A 14,388-nucleotide genomic window follows, 5' to 3' on the forward strand; every position below is an offset into this window, starting at 1 on the left:
TCCTAAGCGGTGAAAACCGCTATATCCCTTTTTATTTTTATCGTTCTACAGCACCACCTCTTCTTCCTCTACCTTCACTTTCAAACTTATAAAAGAAGGAAGTTAAAGGGAATGAGTTGACTTTTGCTAAAACAAAAAGTATCAAAAACCAGTTTCTCCTAAGTATACAGACTTTTGCTTTTTCCAAGAACTAAAATTTTCGTGGAGTAGAGTAAAGGCGACATGGTCAAATCTGGATATCGCAGCACTGCCGACGGGAGAAACAGGTACACTAACCTGCAGTGCAGACCTACGAAACTTTGTGTAAAGTTTGAAATGTGCAAGAAGCTTTTTTAAACAGAAGTATTCAATTATACTCTAATTTTATTACGAGTATTTAGAATTAATACATTAAGGGATATGGCCCTTGGAATTGAAAGAAGTGACATCGCTCGGAAAAAAGCGGTAGAGCTGTTCTTCTTGGAGTGGTGGGGTGATGAAGTGGTAAGCATTTTTGCCTCGCAGCAAGAGGGTCCCGGGTTCGATCCCGGACTGTGGCACCGGGTGAAAAACCTGGGAACAAACCCTTCTGCGTAGAGTTTGCAAGTTCTCTTCCCCGCTTGTTAAAGGAGTTTTCCTCCGCGGTCTTACCCGGTTTCTCCTTTCCATCAAAACTTGCCGAGGTTAATAATAATAGTTAGTATATGGCGCTGTAGGTTAGCTGTGGCATAGGGGCTAGCCACCACCTCTCTATGCATTGAAATCGTGACCCATTGAAATATAGCCCTCTAGGTGTTATGGGCACGAAATAAAGCTAGATTATTATTATTTTAAAAATGCCCTATCTGTGCTCAATGTAGTAATTTATGGTGGAACCAACGAAACTGTAGCCATTATATAATGTTCTTACCGAGGCTCCATTATACCTACGACTTATAACCCATTTTTGGTGTCCCACCCGACAACCTTGCGGATATTGGAATTACTTCTTGTCTCTCTATTCTGGTATACGTTCCCCAATAACTATTTATGTAAACACTTTATTTTTCAACGTGGTTATGGTTTGTATAACATACCAATCGATCAACAGTATGGATGCCAAGTCGACTACTTCTATTATTGCACGTTTGCCGCTTTTCTTAGTAAAATTCCATGGCTTCATTCCACGCCATCTTTTCTTCGGCCTGGCTGCCCAGTTACGCCTTTCGGTAACAGGCTACGTGAAAAGAGCCTCTAAAAATTTAGTCCTTTAAAAGTACGACACAGTGGTCGTCTAGAGGCCTTTTCCTTCCTCCTATACGTTCCAACTATTGAATGACCCCTTGATCAATACCCGAATGCTTTCTAACAATGCTTCTAGAATGGGATAGAAAGGCTTTAGACCGATTTTCGATGAATATGGTTGCGGAACTTCAGTTCTGAAGTCAAAATCCTATTAGAAAATCAAAAACCCTGCAATAACCGCTATATGTAGAAGGGTGAAATTTCGCAGGCTTGTTACTCGTAGTTAGTAGGTACGTACGAATAAGGACTTTCAGAATCCGCACATATCATGAGAATGGCGGTAAAATTAAAAACAATTTTTGTGGAATAATGAATGCACGTTTCAGATTTTTCACTAATATTATGGCAGTTTACTTTATCATAAATGGACGAACTTTTTACGGTTGATAATGGTTGCTCAAAAAGTAAGAAGAATGTCTTAATATTTGCTGCTAGTATTAATTATATCAAAATTTAGAAAACCTTAATAATTATTAATTGAACATGGGAAGTTTCTTACATTTTTTTCCGAAATTGCACGTACTCTTTTTTTCTGAAACAGCTAGCATGTAATGATTTTCAAGAAAGTATCGTTTTCGAGGCCGGCCTGGTTTAAAAAGGAGATCCCAAACCATTTAAGTCAAATAGTTCTGCGTGACCGGCGATCGAATATAAAGAGCACTAGGGCTATAGCATAAAATAGTTGTGGGAGTGCGGTATTTGGTGTAGGGACGAGCATCGTGGCGTGTCTTTAGATCGGACTAAAGACTAGCCTCTGCTTTTCTATATTCCGGTTTAGCCTTTATTCCAAAGGATTTGCCCAAAAATAACTCTGGGACGAAGAAGCTTTTTCCCTACACTTTGCTGCTGGTGAGTCGCGCGTAAATTGACCGTGAAGGGAAATGGTCTCGACGACATTTCAGCTTTACCGCCGCAAACTCGGGACAAACCTATATACAGCCAATGTTTTTCTTTCGCTCCTTCTCCAGATATACCGTCCTATGGCCCTTTTCCGAATAAAGAAGATGGAGCGCCAAGAAGGCAGACATAACAATTCGAGAGCTTTCCTTAGATAACAACGCTCCGTGAGGGGTCCAGAGCTAGCCTCTCTCTTCCCATAGAGTTCTTCCCGATGCCCCCGATCTTCCCTTTATCCTCTAATAGCAGACACCGCTCGCGCTACGGATATTATTCTTCAGTCTCCAATAAAGAGGCCTTCAATCGAACCAACGAGTCCAGCAAAGAGAACCCAATGATGGGATAAAAAATATTAAACAAAATGCATCTGGAAATTTTCATTTTTCGGCGAACGACGGAACAAGGCCTGGAGAAGACATAAACTACTTCTTTTGGGGTATTATCTATTTCAACCGAAAACCGCTAGCTCATACAAATATAAATTACTTCATGGGACATCAATCACAAAGAAAATTCTCATATCGTAACTATGGCCACGGAGTTTAACTATTCAACAAGGAAATTATTCATATACCTATATTATAAAACGCCCGTTACCTTCAACAAAGGTATAGGTATAAAACTTGCATATACGCCCTCTAGACACAATGGATTAACCGCACTGAATTCGGCGATTAAACCGTTCGTTCGGGACTGACGAATGATATTCATCGAATTTATTCACGAGGCTCATGCCATTACGTGAGCCACCTCTAGACAATTGATACGTCGTTTGAATTTTCAAAATGTAATGCAAGGCTTGACCTATATTTTAATTCAATACCCGTAACGGGCTCTTTGTCATGTAAAGGATTAGAGTACTACCATATTTTCATATCCATAATTGTCACACGTTATTGTCAAAGAAGAAAAAGTTCAAACACGCGTATCTTACATTTTAAAACGTTTCTTTCTATTTTTGGTGACGTTCTTAAAATCCAACCTACCATTTTAAAACCAAGATTTTAAAATGTAAAAGCAGGCCCCAAATGAGAATTGATATACGTTTTTTTAATATAACTAGTGTTAAAAACTGTACAGTATGTTCAATGGACCATTTTGAGTCCCAAAAGTTTTATGACATTTTGTAGTCCGGGGCACGGTAAACAGGATATGATTAGATTATTTTAGGAAAGAACCGTTAGTTAAATTAGTACTGTCTTTAAGGTTTGTTGATTAATTTTAGGGGTGGCCCAAGAACCAAATATCATAGAACATTTTCGGCTCAAAATGGTCCTTAAAACCCACTTTACTTACTATGGTAATACCATAGTATATTAGTTCATATACCCTGTATATGAACTAATGGATTGGTCGTAAAGCGCAAGGAGGTTTAATAGTAAGAATATTGAACCATAAAATATGAAAAAATTATACCACAAAAATACGAGGTTAAACCGATCTATAGCATCATAAAATATAAAAAAAGGTTTACTTTTTTAATTAAAATTTTTTGTTACATCGACGAACATGAATAGAGTGAGAATAAGATTTAATTATGGTAAATTATACAAAATATACGATAACTAACCGATCTTTGTCCTGAGTTCAAACATGCAAGTCAAGTGTGTACGGGATAAAACAGTTCTACAGGCGCCCGTTGAAAATATATTTGTTTTACAAACCCTGGAATCATGCTTCTCCTATAGTACCTTCTGACTCTCAATGTTTTGTGTCTCTGGAACCTTTTGTCCTACCGTGTTAAAACTGGTGTTTCTAGAGACATTGATCTTAAATATTCGAGGTTCAGAAATAAACTGTAAACATTTTCTTAGATTTTATAGGAAATTCGATCTTTCTTTATGCGCAATCACAATTATTTACGTGTTTGGTGCAAACGGCGTGGTTCAATGTAAGCTTGTTATAATTGCAGGGTACATACAACATTTGGAAAACAAATTTCCCTGAGAATTCCAAAGTTTTTCCCCATATACTTCCCTGAATGGAGTATCCTATGGAGCAAATGTTATCGAAGGAGGGGAGGGGGACAAATAAGACTATAACATAATCAAAGGACATCCCCGTATCTCTATTATAACCATAGTTATGAGCATCCAAAGTATAGTGTAATGTTAATCCTATGGAGGGGATGTTTACGAACATTTTGCTCGGCCCCTGTTTGACGCAAATTCCCCTGATTTCAATGAATTTTCCCTGATGTTTTTGTCAACTACTCATTTCCCTGATTTTTTTCAGGTTTTCCTGGTTTGTATGAACCCAGAATTGTCCTATTCTAGACTCGTAACATTTTATATCTATGATTAACCCCAAATTAAACATCATTTTATTTAAATTGAAAGTTGTAAAAAGCTACTATTTCATATAAAACATCATCATACAGATATTTGAAAGGCCTAGCAAACGCCAAGAAGCCTAGCTGGTATCTACACACGTCTTTAATACTTTTAAGCGAACTTAGCACTTCTTTTGATAAGTCAAAGTGAGGCGTATTAATACGATGTTGATCGAGTTCGTTAGAAAACAGGTACAGTATCTGAAAATGAGTTGGTGAAAGACGGTGATATCTTTACTCGAATATAAATAGGTCGTGTTTGAATCTCTTCCATCCTCTTCGTATTGATTGCGATACATCCACCACTCTCTCGTTTAATAAAGATTTACTCGAGCGAAAGCCCTAAATAGTAAAGCCCGAGAAATATTAGAAGCATTATACCAAGTCAAGAACGAACGATCGATTCTCGTTTATACTCAGATACAGCTATTACACTTGGGAATCGTTTTAGAATCGGAACACCCCTAGTAAAGAAATGTTTTTGTTTCAAAATCAAAAGAGGCGTATTAACCCTTTTCATCTATATTTGGTTCCCTTTAATTTGAGATGTAAAATTACTTTTTAGAAGCGTTTATTTAAAGGGAATGAGAAGCTTCGTTTGAAAAACCTCTGATTTATATAAGAAAAAATAGAATTAATTCCTGTGCATTCAAAAATATCAAGCTTTTCATTCTCCGATTTCTTGGTTATTTGAAAATGCTTCATATGAAATTATTTGAAATCCACTTTTTATGAAAGGCTGAAACGTTTCCCGTAGGCTGACGTCACAGATATATTTTTCACGTGAGATGATGCCACTCTCTCTGATATTAGACCCAGAGTTTAGACTCGTATAGGATTCGAGTCGCGTATAGGATTCCCGCGCATTTTTCCTCACGTCATAGTGACGTCATCAAACGGGTGAACAAGCTCGACAACAGAAAATTATTGATATATCGAAACTGAGTTTTTGTGATTTTTCAATGGGTTTTAACAGAAGTGGTATGATACTAGAAGTATTGAGCTAACCAAATTCTTCACTCGGCATTAGTGAAAAGACTTGATAAAACACAAACGGTTGGCCCTCTAGTGGCGGTTTCAGAATTTTTCCCTCCAAAACGTGAGACGCTCGCGGTGGTAGACGGCCGAACTAGATTCAAGGAGCCGGGTCCGTGTTCTGCGGCTTTAGGTTGAGGGGAAGGGGGTAGGAAATGTTTTTGGAACTCGACCAATTTTTCTCTCTCTAGTTTTAGCGCGTGGGAAGCGGCATAAAATCCTCAAATTTGTTCACTAGTGCCAGGATCTATTACCAATGCTAGAGCCCTTCACTTCTAGTCTCATACCACTTCTGGTTTTAATAATAGAAACTTTGGTTCAATTATATTAAAAACTTGATATTTTGAAATAAGAGACTCGAAAGTGTATCATAATAAGCCTACCACTTTCGTGGTAAAATATGATATGAAATTGTAAGTTCGCATACCCTTTAAGATTTCAAACTTTAAGAAATACTAAATTAGCTATTTACATTTTAGAAAAAAAAATTACTGAATGAACTATTTCGAAAAATATCTATTCCATCAGTAATTAATAGTTAAGTCAAGTATGATACCTCCTATTGTCAATTTGTCATTACGCAATTTTTTCCTTAGTTAAATACAGGATCAATACGAAATTCCTGACAAGTCGAAAACCATATTACGCTCTTGGCTCTGCCTCACCAAAGAAAGTTTCAAAAGTAACAAGTTGGATATTTTTGAATTTACTCGGAAACTCATCTCCATTACAGAGAGGCTCACCAATATTTTATCGTTTATTCGAAAGAGCATATATTTTTTAAATTTGGACATCTACTCTATTGCCTCCTCGTTAGGTCATATGCCCGCACCATGACTACTTATGTGATATTGGGGTAAAATATTTCCTTATTCAGAGAGTGTGTGTAAGGTCTGTGAGGAATTAACGTGGGTATTTTTTAGCCTCGAGTCGTAAATGTTCCATAACATTTTGCCAGGGTTAAAAAAACCCAGTCCACCGGGTTTTATTGGGTATTTGGGTTTTTTTATCTTTAACAATTGTGCGCATGGTAGATATTGTCATTCAAAAGTAACTGCTTAATAAAAAGAGTCTTAATATGTTTCATTAAAAATAATACATATTATTGAATAGTACTTTTGAAGTTGAAGCAACAAATATCTTAAACTATCTTTAAAATGAAATTATTCTATCATTCAAATTCATCAAAATTGATGATCTTAGTGATGGGTCTTATTAACTAGGTTTTTAGTCGGTTTTTATGGGGAATAAAACCTAATAAAACCCGCGGGTTTTTTTTGGGGCTGAGTTTTTTTAATTCAAGCCCTGCATTTTGCTGCAAATTAAAATTTGAGTGTTCAACGTGATGACCTCATAATTAAACAATCATTGTTTTACGTTTGGATAAATAAATTTAAAGTAAAGGATGGCTCCGTTGGTGCTACTTAAAGATGGCTTTTCTACTACACAGTGGCTAAGCTTGGTAAAGATTAGTTAAGGCAAAGGCAGGAACCAATCAAACCCAATACACTAGGTCTGATTGGTTTCTGTCTTTGGCCACATAATTCGTGTCCAGAAGGATAGCCAGAATGCTAGGGTTGATAATGGAGCTGCCTGTTGCTTTAAGGGGTCATCTTTAAAATACTCTAAACTTTAAAACCGTGGGCAGGACGGATAAATGTCATAAGTTTTTTTTTCGACTCGAAATCACCCACAGAACAACCCTCTAAATTTCTGAATGGCCGTTCAGAAACATCTTGTAATCTTCTAGCTTTGTCTACCCAAAAACATAAGACAGCAAAGAAAATTAAAATTTACTAATGTAATAATTTGCAGTGGTGTTTGGTAGAATACCAATTTACATCTCTTCTCTTATCACACTGGAAAACGAGGAAATATAAGAGCAAAATTCTACACGATGAAAAATAATTCAAAAACTGTTTGCTAATCAAAACAAACTACAATAGAAATATTAGCAGAAGGAACTCACTTAGGTCCAGAACGGGAACGTCAGGCTGAGGGAATCTCAAAAATACCCCGTGAATTTGTGCAACTACACATACAACTTCCTTCTTTGAATAAATAGTTTTCGAGTACGAATAAGGATAAAATAACGTGGATAAAGAATAGACAATGCCAAGATCTATTTTTGAGTACCCTCTTTACCTTTTAACAACAAGGAATAGTCGGCATGACCCCCCACCTCTTCATTACGTAACGAAAGATTCTGAACCCTGTGTCTGGCAAACAATCTTCCGCTTATTTTGCATTCTGAAAACACGTAGCCTGCTTTATACTGTTTCTCCGTAATAATAGTAATACGATCGTCTATTTTTCTCTAAAGCGTTGAAAATGCTCGAAACCAAAATTCCAATCTCTTTGGCCGTGCAAAAGTTTAATGAAAAGTCTTAGATGATCTTTAAGCCCCGTTACTACGTTAGTCGTAAACAGCTTTAAATCGATTCGAACCTATAGTTACTTAACGTATGATTACAACCGGGAACCAGAAGACGGTTCTGCTTCCCGAAGTAACACGAAGCGATGTGAGCACGCTGGTTCTACGTCACTTCCCGAAAAAGACCCACGTCTAGAGTAGAGCCATGGTCAACGAGCTAAAGTTATTTTGATACTTTTGTTACAAAGGGTGTTCATCGGCTGTGAGATATTTTCGTGTTTATTAATAAAATGTATTTAAAACATAAAATTTCAAAAGGCTCCACATTTGCCGAATAAGGTGATTGTTAATCAGTTATCGTCTAGCAAATGAAACTAATCAATTTAAAATAAAACATTGTATAAGAATTGAAGAGAGAGCAGACGACGGACATTCATTTTGCCACAGCTCACCCCTAGCGTATGAACCAACACGTCAATAACCGCTGATAACCAAAGATCTTCTAATAATAACTGGTTTATAAACCGTAATGGTCGAAGGTGTGAACGTGGCTTCACGGTAATGAAGTTTATGTACTAATATATGATTTTCATTACCCCTGCTAACTATAGCCCTGTAACATTTAGTATCACTTTCTCAAACCCCTGCCAAGTTAAATAAATTGTGAACAGTCTCTTATATACACCAACTCTTGTAAAATAATCTATCAAATTTTCAAATTGAGGAAGAGCAGTCTTTGCTTTGGCTTCTCTTGAAGAGGAAGGGAAGGCTCCCATTCTCGTAATAAGATTAGTTTTAAAAGTCCAGACTTTATTTCGCTCTATTTACCTCATCCCTTTTAACAAGACAAGCAAAGCGTTAATTTGGTTTACGTTATATGCATCCATTCGTTTTCAAAGCCGTCTAGTCGGAATACATTAACGCCAAGCTTTTTATTTTTAGAACCAATTCTTAGGTTCATTTTGAATATAAGTTGATGTACTGTACCAGAAGTGAGATGAGACTAGAAGTATCGAGGTAACCAAATTCTTCACTCGGCAAAAGTGAATATTCTTGATAACACACCAACGGTTGGCCCTCTGGTATCGGTTTCTGAATTTACCCTCGAAAACGTGAGAGGCTCGTGGCGGTAAACGGCTTTAGGTTGAGGGGAAGGGGTAGGAAATGTTTTGGAACTCGACCAATTTTTTTCTCTCTAGTGTAGGCGCGATGGAAGCGGCATAAAATACTCAAATTGGTTCACTAGTGCCAGGATCTATTACCAATGCTAGAGCCCTTCACTTCTAGTCTCATCTTACTTCTGACGGTACTCTCCTAGATAAGGTAATAAATATGAGCTATTTTATTTAACGATGCAATTGTTGTGTGAGTTTTAATATTAATTAGACGTAGATAGATAAGATTAAAAATTTAACTTCCTTAGATCTCTGCTATGTTTTCCTTTATATTGTCAGTACATCATTAAAATCAGCTAGAAAAATACAACATTAAAGACATAACTCAATATTAATTTGACCATGTATTGTTATAGGATAGGGTATGCTAAGTAATGAATATATATTTATTAATACCTGTGTGGAATATTTTAGAGAGCAGGTAGGCCTTTGTAGACAAGTACCGACACCCTTCAGTAATGTTAAAGAGAAATCACAGGTTTTCGCTCCATTTCCAATTGAAAAAGCATGGGATTTTTGGTGGTCTAGCACATTGAAACTGCTGTGAAGATATGTTTCGGAATACATTCAAATTAACAAGTAACTATTCAAGATGTGCCTTTTTCAAGTTTCATCAAAAACAATATTCCAAGTATTCTAATTCAATTATTTTGTAAAATATGATAAAAACGGTTTTCGCTTAAGCAAGTCAGTATAAAACGTTAGCACGTTTATTATTAGAAACAATTAAAATTTGTAACTCTCTGAGTGACGATGACGTCACGGAGAGGTATTACGCATGAATTCAAACGTCAAGAATAGCTATGTTAAAAATGATTTTAGAAAAAACGTTTCTTTAAACGACTTAACTAGAATTAATCTAAATTACTGACGGTTAAAATAATTGCTATAAGTTATATTTATTTAAGAAAAACATCATAATTGGTAGATAGCCCTCGACTCGAAGAGGTTTGTTTTGGTTTCCCAACTTGTACTTTTTAAGGCTTTTTTCAAAGGCACTTTTAACAGGAAAAGGTTTGACAATGAATCAAGTGTAGAATAAGGTTGGTACCGGTAATTGTAAACGATTCTAAATCTGAACACTTTTTCTTTAAAATTTTGTAACTAATTTTTGGGCGGCTCAAATTCCTTTTAAAAGAGCTCAATTTATAGATTGAATATCGAGTATTACGATAAAAATGGTTAGGATATTGTAGGAATACGTGGATGAAAGATACGGGCCAATATACGCACCAACTAGGACTGATCAACTTAAGTTGATGCCAATTTTAGGTGTTTCTTAATACATTACCATCGGGGAATAAGCTTTAGCAAGAGTTACAATAATCCCACGATAACAAACCTATAACCATTAGATAGATCACGTTTTTTGCTATAAATTTGATATTAAAATCTCTGGTTTCGGTTCGGAATTCGATTCAAAAATAGAGTTGGAAAAAACCGAGTAAAAATTGCAAATGTGAACACGACGTTTCAAGGTTAATTCGAATCCTTTTTAAGCAGGGCCCCCAGAGGTCTCTGGACAAATAGGTCTCGGGACAATTGGGTCTCGGGACAAATGGGTCTCGGGACAATTGGGTCTCGGGACAATTGGGTCTCGGGACAATTGGGTCTCGGGACAAATGGGTCTCGGGACCTAACCCAACCCAACATTGTTTGGGGGTAAGATGATTATTTATATGAGTATTAAAAGCCCGCCTCTTACCACGAACAATTTATTAGCAATAATAGAAATATTTTGGAAAATGTATCAGATAATTGATAGGAGAATATTTTGGAAAAGGTGGCAGCTAATTAATTGGAGAATATTTTAGAAAAGGTAGCAGCTAACTATTAGAAGAATATTTTGGAAAAGTGGGAGCTAATTAGTAGGAGAATGTTTTGGAAAAGTGGGAGCTAATTAGTAGGAGAATGTTTTGTAAAAGGTGGCAGCTATTTAATAGGAGAATATTTTGGAAAAGGTGGCAGCTATTTAATAGGAGAATATTTTGGAAAAGTTGGCAGCTAGTTAATAGCAGAATATTTTGGAAAAGGTGGCAGCTAATTAATAGGAGAATATTTTGGAAAAGGTGGCAGATAATTAGTAGGAGAATGTTTTGGAAAAGGAGGCAGATAATTAATAGGAGAATATTTTGGAAAAGGTGGCAGCTAACTATTAGAAGAATATTTTGGAAAAGGTGGGAGCTAATTAGTAGGAGAATGTTTTGGAAAAGGTGGCAGCTAATTAATAGCAGAATATTTTGGAAAAGGTGGCAGCTAATTAATTGGAGAATATTTTGGAAAAGGTGGCAGCTAACTATTAGGAGAATGTTTTGGAAAAGGTGGCAGCAAACTATTAGGAGAATGTTTTGGAAAAGGTGGCAGCTAATTAATAGCAGAATATTTTGGAAAAGGTGGTAGCTAATTAATAGGAGAATATTTAGGAAAAGGTGGCAACTAATTAATAGGAGAATATTTTGGAAAAGGTGGCGACGAATTATTGGGACCATTGCTTTGGAAAAGGTGGCAACGAATTATTGGGACCATTGCTTTGGAAACGGAGGCAACTAATTAGGTAACAAATAATCACGAGACCAAACCGTCCCGAGACCAAATAATCACGATACCAAATAGTCCCGAGACCAAATAATCACGATACCAAATAGTCCCGAGACCAAATAATCACGATACCAAATAGTCCCGAGACCAAATCGGTGAGACCAAATAGTCCCGCGACCAAATCGGCGAGACCAAAATGGCGAGACCAATTCGACGAGACCAAATTGTCCTGCTCCGACTGTACTACGCTTTTCCCTATAACCAAAGAGAGTTTTGGAAATATGATTCCGTAGCCTGTTTTAAAACGAGTGTGAAAATATGATTTCATAGCCTGTGTTAAGCTGGTCACGAGACTAAACACATACTCCCGTAGACACGAGGTTATACAGGGGGTTTCTGACAGGTCTTTCAGAAATTAAGGGGCATGTTCTTTATGCGATTTAAAGTCGAAAATGTTGTATGATTTTTATCGTCCGGGACACCGTCTTCAAGTAATGTTTGGCGTGTTTAACGGATGACCCATTAAATTTATTTAAGAAAGTGGAAAACAATGCTTATTTAATTAAAGGGACATCTGTAAAGCACTCCAAACAATAACTTCAAAATCCCGCACGTCAAAATGTTATTAAAAATTTTTGTCTCGAAATGGTCCAATGACATATCTTTACGAAGTACACTGTATGAAGGACAATAGTGACTCATATGACATACATCTTAATCTATCTATATCTATATAAATCAAAGTCCTGACTGACTGACTGACTGACAGACTGACTGATAATCAACGCCCAGCCCAAACCGCTTGCCCTAGAAGGCTGAAAATTTGCAGGAACGTTACTCATAAGTAGTAGGCGCGTACTAAGAAAGATTTTTCCAATCCGCCACCATCTTAAAAAATGGCGCCCAGAAATGTAAAAAATATTCTCTATGCAATTAAGTACGCGCGTTTCAACCGATTTCATAAATATTTAGTACACTGGTTTCCTTTAACCTATAGACGGGCTGAAAGGTCTTTTGGGTTCGATTTGTTGCCATCTTTTTAAATGGCGGCAAAAAAACTTAAAAACCCTTCTTTATGGAATAATGTCCGCGTGAAAAGTAATAAAAAATATCCCGACGGGCTGCGGGCAACGCCGAGTGTCTTCTCTCCTAGGGTGCTACAAAAATATTAGTCATCAGTAAAATCTACACATTCTTTATATCATTTTAGATGGAAGTTCTTATTACACGCGAGCGACGCCGCGGGTAACGGCTAGTATCTATATAAATCAAAGTCCTGATAGACTGACTGATAATCAACGCCCAGCCCAAACCGCTTGCCCCAGAAGGCTGAAAATTTGCAGGAACGTTACTCATAAGTAGTAGGCGTGTACTAAGAAAGATTTTTCCAATCCGCCGCCATCTTAAGAAATGGCAATCAGAAATGTAAAAAATCTTCTGTACGCAACAAAGTCCGCGCGTTTCAACCGATTTCACAACACACTGGTTTCCTTTAACCTATAGACGGGCTGAATGGTCTTTTTGGTTCGATTTGTTGCCATCATTTTAAATGGCGCTCAGAATTTTAAAAACCCTTCTTTATGAAAAGTAATGAAAAATGTCCCGACGGGCTGACGGGCAACGCCGAGGCCCTACTTTCCTAGGGTGCTACAAAAATATTAGTCATCAGTAATTACACGCGAGCGACGCCGTGGGTAACAGCTAGTAATATATCGTAAATTTTCCGAGAAATTTAGAAGTTTATCGAACAATTTGACATTATAGCAATTGGAAAACACTGCTTTTGATATTATCAGATCTGTTTTCATCCTCTTATGAGTCCAAATTGAATTTTCTAGCTCGTTCATCCAGTCGATTATGCCAATTCTTTGCCGCGGACGGAAAGGAAAGGATAAATTATGTATTCAATTAGCCTTTGCCGAATTAATTATAAAATAACTCTTTTGCCACCAAGCCGCTCCGAGCTTCCTTAATTGCGAAAATTCTAAGCGCGTTTCAGATAAATGTATTAAAGACTGTTTACCAAATCTCCAATTCCGTTTCGGAAAAGGGAGGAAATAGGGATACGCGGAGAGGAAGTACACGAAGGAATTAAAGTTTCTCAAAACGAGTCTCGGAGAATACCAACGAGTTATTATCGCACTTCCGAAATCTCCTTCCCGTCTTCTCTGAACAAGAAGGCTTTAGAATGAATAAGTCGTCGGAAATTTCAAAAACCTTTTGCAAAAGATAATTCGCTTTTAAAGTATTCCGCGGCACTGCCGGATATATCAGTTACGTGCTAGGGGGACTGGACACTTTCTCTTTCTTTTAACACGCGTTTATTACAGTTAACGGAAAAAAGACTTGGTGAAAGTTTTCTTAAATTATATTCGGTTTGCAATAAATAATCAATTAATAAAACTGGATATCATTTAATTGGATTCAGGGCCATGTCTTCTAACAACTTGGGAGAAGACCATTAATAGTTTCACTATATTATTTGGAGTGTTCTGCAATAAAGTTGTGTTCATTGTATTTCATAGGCTTGTGCATTTCATAGTTTTTTCTTCATTTCTGCATTTACAATAAATACTTTGTTAAGGTAAAATGTTTTAAACCAATAAAATTCAGATTCAAATTTTTTGGAACGCTACGGTTTTGTAGGTACCTAACAGTAATTTATGCGCTGTAACAGTCGTATTGGCAAAGGTTCTGAGCTCCAAAAATACTAGAATCAATGAATAATGTAGTTGGTAATTCACTGACAATATACCGTGCAAATTGTCATTGGG

The 14,388-nt window shown here is 36.8% G+C and overlaps 1 protein-coding gene and 1 long non-coding RNA gene across 2 annotated transcripts in view; both read left to right on the forward strand.

The window, feature by feature from the left end:
* Positions 1–14,388, forward strand: part of LOC149627437 (fibroblast growth factor receptor-like 1) — a 140,066-nt gene that overhangs the window by 43,300 nt on the left and 82,378 nt on the right. The gene's annotated exons all lie outside the window — the stretch shown is intronic.
* On the forward strand, positions 382–2,476 carry LOC149627438 (uncharacterized). The gene is made up of 2 exons (XR_016374425.1): positions 382–483; positions 2,232–2,476. It is a non-coding gene; the product is annotated as an uncharacterized LOC149627438 (long non-coding RNA).

Source organism: Phalangium opilio, unplaced genomic scaffold (assembly GCF_054372755.1).
Source record: "Phalangium opilio isolate 3A_F unplaced genomic scaffold, DU_Popi_V2 ptg000105l_1, whole genome shotgun sequence".
Lineage (NCBI taxonomy): Eukaryota > Metazoa > Arthropoda > Arachnida > Opiliones > Phalangiidae > Phalangium > Phalangium opilio.